The following is a 16,744-nucleotide window of genomic DNA, read 5'->3' on the forward strand; positions in this document are numbered from 1 at the left end:
CCTCTCAAGGAACTTCAATTCCTTTATAAAGATCAATCCACTGGCTTAACAGTAAAATCAGCACCTGGAGATGTCTTGAGTCCCTGATTTATTTCTTAGACAATTAAACAAGCTTGAGAAAATTCTCTAAGTCTTAAATTTCTTTATAGGGCTTTAATGGGAATTGATCCATATAATGCATTTGAAATAACTTTGTAAGATAAATAGAACAGAACACACATTGTTTCTCTGTGGCATATAACAATTGCACTGGACTTGGGGGGCTTGTTAGGTGGTCAGTCAACGGCCACCCTTTTCCTATTCCCCCCCACATTAGCTCTTTCAGGTTTAGGGTTCATATTTTGTGAATGGTTTCTTCTGCTTAGGAAATGACAGATGAGATTAGGGGCACCATGAATTAGACCGTCCCTATCTAAGCAGCTAGCAGTTAAGGATCAAACACTTGCTCACTTGTCTAGTCTTGTTTCTGGTCAGTTTCCTTAGAAATTCCCTGGTTTCCAGCTGTAAGCAACTTGTACTTTCCTTAATCTTGCTCTTGTGCCTCTGTGTGTGATATATTTTGTGCAAAATGACTTCTTTTTTTTACTGCACTGAAGAATCTTGCTTATTCTTTAAGATTTAATTTAAATGTCACTTTCTCTAGGTAGAATTCTGTGTGCCTCCTGAGATATTTACCAATTTGAATGTTGGTACCATTATCTTTCACATACAGGTGGTAACAAATGCCTGTTATTTTAATGTTTGTTTCTTATATTTTAAAAAAGACCACCAGCAAGGTATAAAGGACAGTAGGTTTCAGTTTTGATTTTCTATCTAAAATATGTTTGATTTCTCATAATTATGAAATGTTATCAATTTATGTTACATAAAGGGCTTGCTGTTTTGACTCTTTGACCTTTGGAAAATCAGGCACTTTCCATTTATTTAAGAGGACAAAGGATAAGCCCTATCCTTTTAAAGGAGAACTTATTCTACAATGAAGAGAATGCCATTTGTATTTAGAACTGTATGGCTTGTTGAATAGTTGGCTGGATTCCTTTAGAAGGAGAATTCATTAAGTGTCATTTAAGCCCTGTAACTCTCTGTCATTGTTATCACCATGTTTTCTGCCAAAGGAGAGGATAATATTTGTGTAGAAACATAAGGATAAGGGACTCCTGACTGGGAGCATCTGGAAATAAACAAGTAGACTGTTACATGATTGCAGTGGTGCAATGTTCTCTGCTCAGCCAGAAAATCTGAGTTGGTTTCCTGATTATGGCATGTGGCAGGGAGGACCCTACGGCAAAGTGGCAAAGCTCAGCTCTGCATGGCTGTATTCCAGAGTGGATGGTGTGAAGTGCAGGAAGAACATGGACCTCAGTGTCAGAAGTTGGGAGTTTGAATTCTCATCCAACCAATAACGAACTATATGACTATCCTTTCTCAACCTCAGTCTCCTTATTTTTAAGTGAAGCCAATGGTGGTGATTCACTGGTTTGTGGTGAGGATTAAATAAAATTACATTATACAAATAAAGTGTTATGCAAGTGGAATAATTTTAATAGGGATCTAAAATGCAATTATTTTAAACTAAAGAAATTAATTTCTTGTGGTGAAATAATTGGGTTCTATTCCAGTTGGTTTGGTGGAGGGGGCTGTATTTGAGCAGACAATGCTTCTTTTCATTAAATTATACTACATAAATGACATGATATAAAGTCAATAAAAATTCTGTAGCAATGATGAGAATATATGGTTGATTTATCATTAGAAACTTGCCGTTTTTTCTCTCTTCAGTCTATATTATTATGCTTCTAAAACTTTTGACATTTATATATAAAGATTTACTAATACAAATATCCAAAATATTTCCTTTATTATTTTATTGCTTTTCTTATTGATTCTGTTCTTCCTTTGTAAAAAAGATAATTTTTAAATAAGATTAATTTAGGGGTGGTAATATCAAGATGTATTAATGGAATGAACTGGATTTCTACTGAATCTTATTCTGCCTATTGCTTCATTTCTCAGCAATAATTTGGAACTGAGATAATAGAAATATTGAGTGAAAGACAAGCAAGAAAGCAAGCAGGTGAAAGAAGTCACAGACAGCCAAGGATACTTCCAACATGACTTGAACAGATGCAGGGAAAACCTTCCCAACATCTGGTAGTGAGTCTGGCCATGGGAAATCATAACCTGTGCCCTGGCAGCAGTTACTACAGCTCATATTTAAATATTCTCCAGTGGGTGGAATGGAATAGGGCAGATCTATGGGGCTTTGGAATATGGGTTAAATCAGAAGGACTATTTTTTTTCTTGCTACCAGTGCCTCATGTCTAAATGTGTGTGTAGCTGAAGCTCAGGTTTGGTAAGCTGCAAGGGTGAAGAAAGGGGGAAATAGGGGTGGATGAAAAATTAACTAACTACATCTGGAGGCAGATGGATTACTTAAGGGCTTTGGGTATCTAAAAGACTAAGAGAAGAGGGAGGAGGATTAGAATGTGAGCTTGGAGAACATTGGGCTGGTGGTGTGTTTGACAAAGTATTGTGATGACAAAGCTTATCTATAAGTGGGACATGTGCTTGACTTGGACAGACTTGAAAAAAAATCATGGTAGATGAAGTTTTTCTTCTTGCTGCTCTGTAGTTCTTTTTTCCTTGAATCTACATTTCTTTTTTCACCATTCTTCACTTTCTTCTGTGTACAACTTTATTGATGAGGAGGAATTCTTGTGTCATTCTTCTGTGCTGAATAAATTAATTAGTAGTATGTATTGATTAGATATTGGTTTAGCTGATTATAACAGAGGTTGAAAACAGCAAGGCTTTAAGTAACATAAAAATTTCCTTCTCTTAAAAGTCTGGGCAGGTACCATAATACCTATAAAGTCATTAAGTGCAAGGTTTTTAACTCTGTTATATTCTTAGGGTCAATTTCATTTGTTTACCACCCTGTCTACTCATATGCTGGCATTAAAGAAAGTATAGGAAGAGGGAAGACTAGGTGGGCCTCCCTGGGGGCGCAGCAGGTTGAGTGCAGCGCTGTGAAGCTGTCCGCAGCCTCTGCAGCACGGGTTCAATTCCAAATTGGCCAGGGAGATACCCACATGGCGCAGCAGACCCCTCCTGTGATGCCCGCTGCTCCCCTCAGCAGTGTCCTCGGTCCATCTGCCTGTTCTGCTCCCTGCTCTGTCTCTGGTGAATTCTCTCACCCTCCTGCGCCTCTGGCCTGTACCCCAGTTCTTGTATAAATAAATCTTAAAAAAAAAGGGAAGACTAGGGCATACACTTTCTTTTCCTTTTAAGGACATATTTTTTTCCCCCATTTTTGTCCCATTGGTTCAGACTTATCCTATGGGTCTACTGGTATATCAGAGAGAATAGGAAGTATGGCATTGTTTTTCTTTTTTTCTTTATTTTTTTATTGTCCCTATTCCTAATACAAACATATCAAATGTTGCTTAGAAATGTGTGGTATTCTTTTTATTTACAATAACAAAATGCACTGAGTGCAATAAAGTGAAAGCAAGCGTTCCCAAAAGATACATGAAGCCATTTATGACATTCAAATGCCACTCTTGAAAACTGGTATACTCATGAGAGGCCAGTAGTCCTAGTTTTGTCTTGCTCATCTGTCCTTCATATTGTCTCAACTTTAATTCATTCATTCATTCACTTATCCAGTTACTCATTTTTTTTATTTCATAAAGCAAATATATGCTTTAGGTGTGCTTTTGACTAATGTTCTACAGTATAATAGGATAGCATTTGATCCTAGTATGCTCATGAGGGTGTCCCTACTTTATAAAAATGCTGTTCTTAATTTGTGTGACGCAAAGGAAGAAGCCTGTTAATGGCATTGTTTTTCTTGATGCCTGTCTTAGCAGCATAGAATGGAGCTTAAGCAACATTAATTGATGGATTGATTATAGTTCTGAGAGACTGAGAAACCCAAGATCAAGACACTGGCGTATTTGGATCCTGATGAGAACTTTCTTCCTGGATTACAGACAGACACCCTTTCCTATGTCCTTACATAGTAGAGGGGAATGCTTGGTCTCGCTTCTTTTCACAAGGACCATAACCTTACAAGGATAATAATCTTATACAATAGTCTTACAAGGACAACTCTCATTACTCATCTAAACCTAGTTACCTCACAAATATTTCCAAATATCAACACATTGTGGGTTAGGACTTCAGCATGTGACTATTAGGAGGTTGTAAACATTCATATGATTATTCCTAGCCAGTGATTATTCCTGGCTAGGAACTAGGACTAGGACTTTTGAAGAATGATTATCAGTTGCTGTGGCATTAGTTAATAAGTTAATGCTTCATATGGTAACTTTAATTTTGTTGTAAGATAATTTTTAGAGAGGTATAATATGGCTAACTCCTTCATCCAGCAAATATTTGTTAAGCATGGTAAGTACTGTGGTAAGTATTAGGGATATATTCATAAGCAAAACATACATGTTTCTCATCCCTGTGAAACTGATGTTTGTAGTGGGGGTGAGAGAAATCTATAAAGTAAACACACATATAAAGATGTATTGCAAATAATATTGTTATAAAGTAAAAAAAAATACTGAACCTTATGAGATTGTACAAAAAGACAACTTACTCTATCCTCTAAAACCAAAATAAAATGAGCAATTATAAGTTAATCAAGTTAATTAGACTATTAGGGTGATCTTAAACTCTTACAGAAAAGCAGTTCACAGCAACTATTTTTCAGTTGCTTTCTTTCAAGGTTTTGAGTTGGCTGAGAAAACTCTGACATTTCTGGGAGCACTTTAAAGTGATGATAAAGTTCTGAGTCATCCAGTTCTGCAGAAGTAATTAAATTAAGAAAAATGAATGCATATTTATGCTCTCCTTCCCTCTTGGTGTGCCTTATATTTATTTTGTAATAATACAACATAGTTTGTATTGATATTGGAATTCACGATAATGCTGTAAACCCGGCTTCCTCTCTTCCCATTAGCTATGGATGGACACACTTCAAAAAAATACTTCAGTCCTCCTTATATTTCACATTACCTATCAGAAGGTTGTTGCATTTTACTCAAATTCAGGCATTTCCACTACAAACAAGATTTTGAAGAATTCTTTTAATATTAAATGTAGACTATCAGTGATAAAAATAGCCAAACAAGCACCTGTAACTCATAGAGATAATTGTAAGTAAATCATGTAATTTTAAAGAAAGCACACAGACTACACATTTTATGGGAATATTGTAGACAAAAACAATCTACTTTGGGTCAGTTTGCTACTTTTCTTTGAGCAGTCTGTTTTTGGTGAAACGTTAAGTTTCTTTACCGAGAAAAGTTTTCAGAACAATTGATGATGCCCCATTTCTTGTGCAGTGGGTCAGCAAGACCCAGCTGGTGCTCAGCTCATCCTTCAGAAGAAAGTTGCAAGGGGGCAGATGGCGGGGCAGAGGCAGGGCCAGAGAAGAGCCACCAAGGAACAGGGTGGCAACAGTATATGAAACTACTAAAGTGGTCTTTATATGTTACTTGGATAGGCAGGGAGTGGTGTAATGAATCGCTGTTAGGCAGTTGCAGAGAAAGGAATGAGAGGAAACTCCTTATATCCCATGTTATGGTACTAAGTGCTCTGAGTTTAGTAATATAGATGTGATTTTCACTTTAAAATAAGCCAGGTGCCATAACTTGTACGAAATCCCAGAGGTAGTAAACAGGAGAACTAGAATAAGAACTATAGCAAATGAATGTGCTTAATTTTCCAGCAGTTGTGAATTGAGATTTCTGCTCAGTGGTGCCCATAGAACATTTTTATTTGTGAAGCCTTGTGTCTCAGCTTACTAGAAGCAATGTGAGTGATGGGTTCTGGTCCAGCACTCTTTCCACTGTATTTGCCACATCATCTCCCAGAAGAAGTCTGTCAGATTCTGTAACTTTGATTCATATTATTCCATAAGAGGTTTGCCCAACTGATATCTAAGAGGGAAGTGAAATTATTCTCACAGTTGGGATAATTTACCCTTAAATTATGGTGACCGCTTGGCAATCATTTGAGATGGAAACTTCTGTAATACGACTAAGCTGTTGTCTCTAGAGAGTTATTTGTTTTACTCTAGCAATAAATATTGTGGAGAAAACAAATCATTGGTTTTCTATGGAAGAAAAAGGGGAATCATTTTATCTTCCTAACTACAACAGAACATTTTGGCAGTGTGGATGAGAAAGATTAGAAATAAGACTGAGATGTGGTATATTCCAGAAAGAGAAAAGTGGCTTGGCACAATACTAATCTATTTATCCTTCAAGGGTGAGAGTTCAGTTTGTGATTTAGTTTTTAGGATTATTTTATCTTAAAAAATAAATGTAATTAATAATTTGGCCATGGGGAGTTTCAAAATCCAAAAATTATTCAAGAGCATATTATAACACAATTTGAGGCAAAACATCTTGATTGGTGAGACATTCAAGTTGCTTGCTATAGATCATATTTGTGAATAGAAAGGAGTAACTTGTTTTGGGTGCAGGTAATATGCAAAATGAAAATGAAGTAAAAGTCTTTGTAAGTTTAAATACTAAACATACTTGAACCTCCTCGTCTTTTCTCACACAATTCTTACTTCCTAGAAAACAATTCCTTCTTTTAATATTTGTATAACCAAATCTGCCTATATTCTACTAATCTTTTTTTGGCCCAACATGTGGTTGTGTTTAGCTAAGTTGGGAAAAGACACTTTAGAATTGAAGAACTTGAGGAATTAGACATTGGGGTGTTGGAATCATTATCAAGCTGGGTGTTGAAGTCATTGATGACTGATGGGGGGAGGTGGTTGAAACAGCTATGAGCAAGTGGTAAATATTATGAAAGGAGTTGAGAGTGTTCTAGAAACTGATATTTGATGGAAAATAGGGTGAGGAAAAGGTGGCAGAAATGGAAAGTTTCCCTTAGGAAGATGAAAGGCAATTGTGAGGGAATTGCAGGAAAGTGGTTTTGGGAGCTAAGTTTGTGAGGAAAGGGGAAACTTTTTTTTTTTTTTTAAGATTTATTTATTTATACAAGCACTGGGTACAGTCAGAAGCGCAAGAGGGTGAGAGAATTCACCAGAGCGGGGAACAGAACAGGCAGACTGACGAAGAAATACACTGCTGAGGGGAGCAGTGGGCATGGCAGGAGAGGTCTGTCACGCCATGTGGGACCCTCGCCTGTGGCTGGGGATTGAACCGGCTCTGCAGAGGCTGTGGGCAGCCTCGCAGCCCAGCTCTCAACCGCTGCACCACTAGGGGAAGCCTATGGGGAAACTTTTTTATGAGTTCCCAAGATGGGCTATGTAGCCATCAGCCTTATGTTTTTCCTCAATGGACATTTGAGAGCAGGAAGTAGAAATAGCAATCAAATAAAAGCCTGAGCCTGTAGGGATGCTGGGAATATGTTCTTCATGCAACAGGACTGCTGTAGAGTGGAGTTGGGTAAACAGATGGGGTCAGATATGTGTTTGCATTGAAGGGCCCATATGGAGCAGGATAAAGGAACACTGAGGAAATTGCAAGTGGTGGAGCCTTGCTGTGAAGATGCTGAGAGTGAGTCACTGTATCAGAAAATGTCTTGGATATGGGAGAGCTGAGAGGGATGTAGTAAGAAAACAAAAAAGTGAATATAAAAAGAAGCTGGGACTCTACATTTAAAAGTATGATTATTAGATTTGGAATCAATGGGCTGTAGATTTCAGTGCTGACTCACTGTATGAGCTAATAGTTTTGAGGCTAGCAAATTAAAACATATTTAATTCTATTAATCTATAAAATAGGAATAATGCTGCTTGCCAAACATTTCTCACAAGGCTGTCTTGAGAATTCTATTAAATATGATCATATTAAATATGAAAGTTTACATATATTAAGTATATACATTTCTTTAAAGGAAGAAATCTTACATAGGTTAAATTACTCAATAAACTAAAGTGTTTAAATTCAACAATTATAGTTCATTTCTTTTCCTTAGAGAAGTTAGAATCTATCAGCCGCAAAGTTGCAAATGGGACGATGCTTTGCATCTGAAAATGTGACTTTCCCTGCTCAGGAAATCAGCATTCCCCATTCAGGGAAAAAGGGGTTCACCAAAGTCGCCACAGGGAATGGAATCTTGGAATCTAATGAAAGATAGAAGAAGATTAAAATTAGTGGGGCCTTCAGAGATATGATTGATTTTAGACCTTAGGGGTTTTTATACACACAAATAAATAAAAAGGAAAACAAGAAAGCCTAACTTCTGTCTTTTTCTATTAATTGTTAGATGTCAGCCTCATCCGCCCCCTGTTCAGCTGGTCATTTTATTGAAGGCCATTGCCAGTGCTGTGTGCTGTGTTTAGGGAAAGGGTGCGAGAAGGGAGTAATTACAAGTACTGCTGGCCTTTCATCTAAACCCAGGAATCTTAAGTGACAGCTGTTTGAGGGACTTGTCATTCAATTAAGTGGTTTGAAACTCTGCCAGTGGTTAAAAACCTGTGGTTCATGAGTTAGCAGCCACTGGGGCCCGCACCAGCTCACCAAAGCACTTCCATTTCATCGGAAACCACTGCTTGGTTGGGCCAGAAGGATGCCGGGCAGACATCCTGACCACGATGTTTATTTCTGGAGGGCAAAATCACAGTGGAAATTGGACCTGAGTCTAGCAGAAAATGATTTTTTCCCCCAAAATGTATAACATGAAATGTCTGTGTACGCTTGCAGTTCACTCAGAAGACACAGAAAAGGTTAGTACTGGAGGACCGAGGAGTTTTGTTTTTAAATGTTTTCTTTCCTTCCTACCAGGGGACTCCCCATTTCTACTTGAACAGACAATGATTAAGTTTCTCTCTCATAAGTGGTGTTGCAATAGGAGCATGTGGGATGAAAAGAAAGTGGGAAGCAAAGTACTTTCTGGAATTTGCAAATTCCTAGGGGAGTTACAGCTGATAGTGGATAGCTTTGAGGCAATTCATAGGCCAGAGAGCCCAGATGAGCCTAAGAGTTAGGAGGTGAGCTTCTTCAATTCTGATTCTTCATGAAGGCTTCTGGAGAGAACGAGACTGCCCCTGAGTCCAAGCTGAAGAGGGGGAGATGGTGCCTGGTGCAGGTGCTTGAGACCCAGCCTGGGTCACCTCTTTGTCTCCTGTTTTGTTTGACCTCTGCTTGGCTTTTCCACCTTGTAATTGTACTGCCCTCTATAGTGGGGGCCAAATATTTACTTACTATCCATTTTTCACGGATACAGTATTTTTTTTTTTCTGTGAAAAGTGGTTAGAATTGTCTTGAAGAGATCTGTTTCATGGAGTAAAAGCCTCATCTTAAGGGATTTTAGATTATGTCAACACCTTTTAAAGCCATTATCGATAAATAAATGAATTTACTTATACTGTATAAATAGAAAATAAACAGTAAATAGATTATTTCTCAGAATGCATTTTAGAGGCTAGAAAAAACTGAGCAAAGTTTTCTTCAATTTTATGCTATTGCAGTGAAAAAAAAAACATGTTGGAATGAGTGTTGTGGAAATCATGGAAGATAAAGATATTTAAGTCTAAAAAAGCTAAATGGAGTTAACCTACCCTCATGTTTTATGTCTTCCTTGATGTCATCCAAATTGGCTATTGCCAGAATTATGTTGCCTTTATTTTAAATTTGGTGGTCAAGCAGGAAGTTTTCTTATCAATGTCTGTCGTTGAACCACCCATTTAAGAAGCCTATTCTCCAAGAACAAAGGACATCCTCCATTCAGAAAGTTGCCCCCTGTAACCCTAACCTGATACCTGTCTGCCTTTAAACCTTCCACAGTAGATCATTCCTCAGGCACACAAAGGCATCTCCTCTCCCAGCTCCACATTTATCAGCAGAAAAAAAGCAAACACCGCCATTTCACAGGTACACAGTGTCTCCACACCTATTACAGTTGAGGGCAGTGGTGACCTCACCCCGGCCCAAACCACCCACGAGTAGCCTTTGATGTTAGCCGAGCCTCCTGTTTTAATACAGTCTAAACAGCCCTCATTTGAACTGCAGGAGTCCCTTTTCCACCATATTAGAAATGATATCAAAGATGGTCACATGTTAAGAGTCTTTCACTCTCAGACAAGCCAACTGGCAAGGCTGTGTGTCTTCCCTGTTTTTAATTCTCTTCCTATCCATACCATCTTTCCTTTCCCCTCCTGTCCAGATGCCACATGTCTGTCACTTGAGGGATCAGCTGGTTCTGGGAAAAGAAAGAGCCCTCAAGGAAAATGAACCCGCTGCTTTTCACAAGTTAAAAAAAAATACTCTACAAGAGATACTTCTCTGTGGACTTTTCCCAGAAGAGTGGGTGACATTCATATTTGGGGTTAGACACTTGGTGGGTTTATAGCCTAGTGGGAGAGAAGTCACAAGAGGATGATGATTACTCAGTGGGCCAAGGAAGTCAGGAGTTGCAGACTTCAGAAGAAGATTTAGCAATCTTACTGTACAAGAAATTCATTTTACAGACGAGGATTTTCTTGGTGTGAAACAGAGTCAGGACTCCCTGGAAAAAGATTAGTGGTCAAATTATATTGAGCATGGGATGTTGTTGATATGCCCTGATGCGCTTTCTTTCATTAACACACACACACACACACACACACACAGTGGTTACATCTGCTGTTCAAATACTTCAAGATCGTTCTTATGGACTTAAACAGTTTTCACATATTTACTATGCGGTTATATGTTTTGTTCCTTCTAAGCACTTGAAAGATTTAATTCACTTGTTAGTTAATGACTGAAATAATCACTATAACCCTATAAGGTCGGTACTATTACCATCAATCTGATGTTCCAGAAGAGACAACTGAGGCACAGAGAATTTAAGGAACTAACTCAAGGTCACCTAGCTCAGAAAGTGGCAGAGGTAGGCTCCAAGTCCAGACCATGCTCTCAGCCACCCACATTGTATTTTGTCTCAGAGTATCTGAGAATATCACATATATATACCTCTTGTATTTCTCACAGTTTCTAAATGGAAATGATTCAATTTTTTAAAAAGGAAATACACTTCCAGGATTGTCAACAAAATGGCATATAGATACTCAGTGGATCAGCTTGGGTGTTTCCCTGCCAAACAAAAATATTCACAGGGAAGAAAACCCTTACAAAACATCACCTAAATTGTCCCATTTGTTTGTCTCTCTGGAGGGAAACATCTTTGGAAATTCCATGACATTACTTTCTTTGGGTTGTTAAAGCCTTTTGTTTACCAAACAGTGTACACTGTTAAAAGTAAAACTTCTTCTGTGTTCTAAATTTTGGCCTCAGTTGGTTAATCTTTCAGGAGTGTTGAAAACAGAGCTTTAATTAGCAATTTTATCAGTTAACCCAGTCACTCATCTCCAATTCTTATCTGAGTTCTTGGTAGTGCAGGCACTGAGGGACATCAGAAAAAGACCCGACTAGTCAGCTTGACAGTTGAGAGGACTTCTGTGGAGGGAAAAAAAGATCTCAGAAATGGACAGTATTAAATGGAATCTGATACCAATCCAAAAGAAATTATCTCACCAAAGGAAGCTAGACTCAGACTTGGTTTCTCTTGTATTTTCTGTAATCCTTAATGGTATGTCACCTTTGTTAGTTAAGACCCAGTCGGTGGTCTTGTGTAATGTGAGGATGGGACCTCGAAAAGGGGAAATTTCTTTTTTTCAATTAAAAAAATTTAAATTTATGTAATAACGCATGAAAATATTGTATGTTTCAGTATGTGTCTTTGAAAATCAACATATGTATATGCTACATTAATTTGACCACACAATCTTTAATTCTACGCTTCGTTGTGCAATTGTCACCCCCAAAGGGGAAATTTTGGAACCCGATAGTTAGTGATGGAAGTTCTACCCTGGAGTTCTTCACTATCAAAACCAGGGAGAGTTTGGAAAATTAACATAAGGCTTGGAGAACTCAGTTTCCTGGTGAAAGTGAGAAAATTATTGAGCACACAATTTATATAGAAAGAATATGAAGATTTTACCTCTCTAATGCAATCCAGTCAGGGAGGGATGGGTCTTAAAGTCAATATATTTTTACTTGGGGCATCACAATAAATAAATCAACTTGTAGATGGCATTCCTGATTCACTAAACATTTTGTTTTTCATGTATTCGAACTATCTTAAAATGTATCGCTCCCTGGAAATAACCTCTACTTGTTAAGAAATGAAAACCGCTTAAGCTGTAAAGGGAAGATCCATAATTTCATTATCTCAACATGGGCCTGCTATCATTGCAACAGCAGAACAAGTAACAGGAAAAAAAATTCCATAAGGGATGCATTGGAGTCAGGAGATATTTATGCTTGCCTAAGCAGTTCTGATGATTTGATAGTTGAAATGTTTATGCTTTTGTTCACTTAGATAACGTACTTAGGACATCTATTTTAAACAACAGATAATCGTAGTGGTGTCCTGAGGGGGCTGACATAGTGGTAGTTGGTATCTGAGGATTATTAAAACAAACTCATGGTTGTAGCATAGGGTGACTATTTTTGGCAAGGCAATTACTTAGTGTTTCATGCTAAAAATGATAGTGTTTTAGATTTATTATAAAACTATAGAAAAACACATTTTTCTTCAAAGGCACAAAAGTGGCACATTAGTTAGAGCTTAAGGAAAACTTACTTTGTTCTTATTTTTCTTTCAAACATGCTCAAAAAGTAAAATTGGAAGATGACCTTATTTTGTCTTTTTTTTAAACTTTTCTTTTTCACTTTATTGTTTGACTTAATTTCAAAGTAGCTAAAAGTGCCAAAATCAAAGAATGGGCTAAATTTTCCCTGAAGGATATTGAATATCATGGCCATTATTCTAGTAATAAGAGGTTTGTTTAGCTGCTTTGATTTCCACAAGCTTGATAGCCCCTTTCCTGAGGAAAAAAAGTGCCTCTTTCCTAAAGTTTTCTCACAAGTAAGCAAGCTAAATATCATGCCAATCTCTGAACCTGTAACGATTTGGAATCCCTGCTGTTTTCACTTATTTGGAAAAAATAGCTATAGAGAGCTATTAGCAAATAAAATGCACAACTCAATAGGTTTTGTTAGGCCATGCTTTCTGCAGATAAACTCTATAGCAGATTAAAATCGCACACTTTGTTTCATCCAGTAATGGGACATTTGCAACCCAATTCCTGACTTCATGGAGCTAAAGAATCATGGCAAGACCACAATCATTATATATATTGTATGTAATAGTTTCTCACTATATATAATTGGTAATAACTTTAAGCAGGTAGGAACAAGAGAGTTCCAAACATCTCTGTCCCTGACCATTAGCTCATAATTTCCCAGTTCATATCCTGTGGTTCCCAGCCACCTACATCTGTCTGGGGTCTATAATCTGTGTTCCATTCAATCTTCCATTCATTGACCCTCCCTATTCTCATATTCTCTTCCTAATCTGATTTACATTCTGCTGCTATAATCACTTACTTGCATATACTTTAACTCTTTGTCCCTTTCTCAAGGTGTTGTGTGGACTACTTGCCTGCTGTGTTCCTTTGCAGCTGAACATAGCTGGAAAGGTACATACCAGCAAGTTGACTGGATTCACTTGAGCTTTATGAGCACTAAAGAAAGGAAGCCCTACTTTTCCACTCCTACATTTTCACAACTCATTCATTCTCTCTTCTGGTAGAGGCAGTGGTTTTCCACCAGTGGCAGTTTTGCCCTCCAGGGGACATTTGACAAAGTCTGGAGGCATTTTTGACAGTCACAGCCTGGAGAAGGGAGTGCTACAGGCATCATCTAGTGGGTAGAGATCAGGGGTGCTGCTTCACCTCATAGGAGGCACAAACCTCCAATGGTCCCCGCCCTCAGCCCCTGTCCTCCAAAAATGATCGTGCCCAAAATGTCTATAGTGCCAAGGTTGAGAGTCCCTGTATCTTTTACAGGAAAATAATGACCAAGTGCTTAATCAGCATTACCTCATAATTATATTACATTTTTAATTTTAGAACTTTTTTGGGGAAAAACATCTTTTTTTTTTTTAAAGATTTTATTTATGCATACAAGAGCTGGGGTACAGGCCAGAGATGTGGGGGGTGAGAGGATTCACCAGAGACAGAGTGGGGAACAGAACAGGAAGACTGACTGAAGTACACAGCTGAGGGGAGCAGCGGGCGAGGCAGGAGAGGTCTACCGCGCCATGTGGGTTGCTCCCTGGCTGGCCAGGGATCGGACTCATGCTGCAGAGGCTGTGGATTGCTTCATAGTGTGGTGCTTAACCCCTTTCCCTGGGGAAAACCACCTTAAGGTTATACTCTTGTATAGACTGAAATTACATTAATATGTTAGTTACAATTTGGTGGTAAGTTTTTGAAGTCCTAAAATAACCTGATCTTTCTGACTTAATTTTTGAGGTTTTATTACCTTATACATTTAAAAATAATTCTATTGCTGTGATGCCCTGTATAGTGCTACCATATTAATTTTCTTTTGATTTTTTTGTGCCCCTAGAGATATTTCCTAACTTCTATTCTCAGAAGTTTTCAAAAGAAGATATGTTTATGCTTTTAATAGAAAAACTGAAAACATACACAGTGAACAGTGAACTCACTTCATTATATGGATATGTTCTTTTTTGGAAGGGCAAGTTAGATAGGCTGAACAATAAATAGATTTTTATTTTTGACTTCAGCATCATCAATTTAGGGCAATCATTTGTATGCTAATAGAGGTCACAGAGCAGTCAGTGACTAGATACCAAATGTTTGATGATTTACACCAGTTCTTTTTTTTGTAAACTTTTCAGGGACATTTATTAACTTTTGCAGTATATCTTTCTATGGTACATGAGACAGGTTTATTGTATGGAACAAACTCAAAGAAAGATATTAACCTGTACAGAGTTGAACAACATGGTCCATTACTCTAAATGGAAGTTTTAGGTCAGCAAATAACTATGTTGAAGAAATTATCTTTTTGAATAATAATAGGAAAATAAAAATATTTTGATCATGCACTGTCTAATATTAAAAAAATGGAAGTTACACAAATAAGTGAAAAACTATGGTCTCACCACAATTTGAAATATTAGTCATTAAAAATGTAATATTGAAGGATGCCATGAACATGGGAAATTGTTCACAATATTGTGCCAAATAAAATGCATACAAGACCTTGTGTATAGACCATGGGCATACCTTTTAGAAATGCATATCTCTTTTTGCAATAAAAGTATACACAGTGCTTATCCTTGAGCGATGATATATTCCTTAAGGTCATTGTGAGAACTTCATTAATTTTACAGTGTCACTTGCTAGTTGGGGGGAAGATAGGATGGGGTGGGGTTATTCCACACAGCCATTCAAGGATGGCAGCTTCCAAGATCTTCAACTAAGGTTTCCCCTGGACATTGACAATCAACTGGAAGATGGGAAAAGAGAGAAAGCTAGTGATCTCTGGAAGGTTTTATGAGCCAGAATAAAAGTATAGCAAATCACTTCTGCTATAGAAGTGATGATTGGCCAGAAATCATTTCTATGGCTTCATTTACTTTTGAGAAGTGAGGAAGTGTGATCTGCCTGTATAGCCAGGAGAAAAAGAAAATGGGTTTTGGTAAACACAGAAGGAGTTTCTGTCTCAGGTAAGATCCTGGATAATTTATATAGTCTTTCTCATCTTATATTCTTTTTGCAAGTATTCATTGAATGTCTATCCCTCTGCTTAAATCAAAGAGCAATATAATCATCTGATTTTCTACCAGTTCTCATTAATGTTTTTTTAAACGATTAAAAAATTTTTTTTTAAGATTTATTTTTATTTATACAAGAACTGGGGTACAGGCCAGAGGCATGGGAGCGTGAGAGAATTCACCAGAGACAGAGTGGGGAGCAGAACAGGCAGATTTACTGAACTACACTGCTGAGGGGAGCAGAGGATGAGACAGGAGAGGTCTGCTGTGCCATGTGGGTATCTCTCTGGCCAGGATTTGAACCTGCACTGCAGGGTTGAGGACAATTCCACAGCACTGCGCTCAACCCGCTGTGCCACCGGGGAGGCCCAGGTCTCATTAATGTTGCCACTATTAGAGTTTAAGGTTAGCAACAGGGTCTGAGATGTCCACCCTAAGGTGGACACCACTTTGGGTTAGCTTAGTAATATCATTGGTCCACTTATACTTTGTTGTGTCAATCATTATTCCATTGTGAATCAGGGTCTTGACAATTTTCAATACCTGGAGTTTCATAAACCACAAATCATAATAACAAATGCCAAAATTAAATGAGTAATCATAGCCACACAAGTTTTATATTAGGTGCTAGAGGAATGCTAACAATTTTCCTACATTTTTCTGAGTAGTGTTCAGTCCTATTCATAAGCTGGAGCCCCTGGAGGGAGGAGGCAACGCTTTCATTGAATAATTGATTTTTAACTTCCTGTCATATGATGGGGGATATACAAGCCTCTGCTGTCCAGGTCAAGTGGAACCATCACTGGGTGTAGAAGTGGAAACTTAGGAAATGATCTGCTCTCTGACAGGTCTGTGAACACTGGTATTCACTAAATTTTTTGGGGTATGATTCTATTATTTTTTCACTGTAAAACAAGGATAATACTGATGACAACCACTCTATTTCTGGTATCCCTGTGGACATGAAGTTGTTCATAGTTTGTTTTTATTTATGAACTTGAAGAATGTGTGTGATATATCTAGACTTTAGAACTGTGGGCTTTTATAGTGTTTGATTAAACTCTGCTCAGTCTATCCTATCTGTCTCTTTAGATCCATTCTTTAG

The sequence above is a fragment of the Talpa europaea genome (assembly GCF_964194135.1).
Source record: "Talpa europaea genome assembly, chromosome: 5".
Classification (NCBI taxonomy): Eukaryota; Metazoa; Chordata; class Mammalia; order Eulipotyphla; family Talpidae; genus Talpa; species Talpa europaea.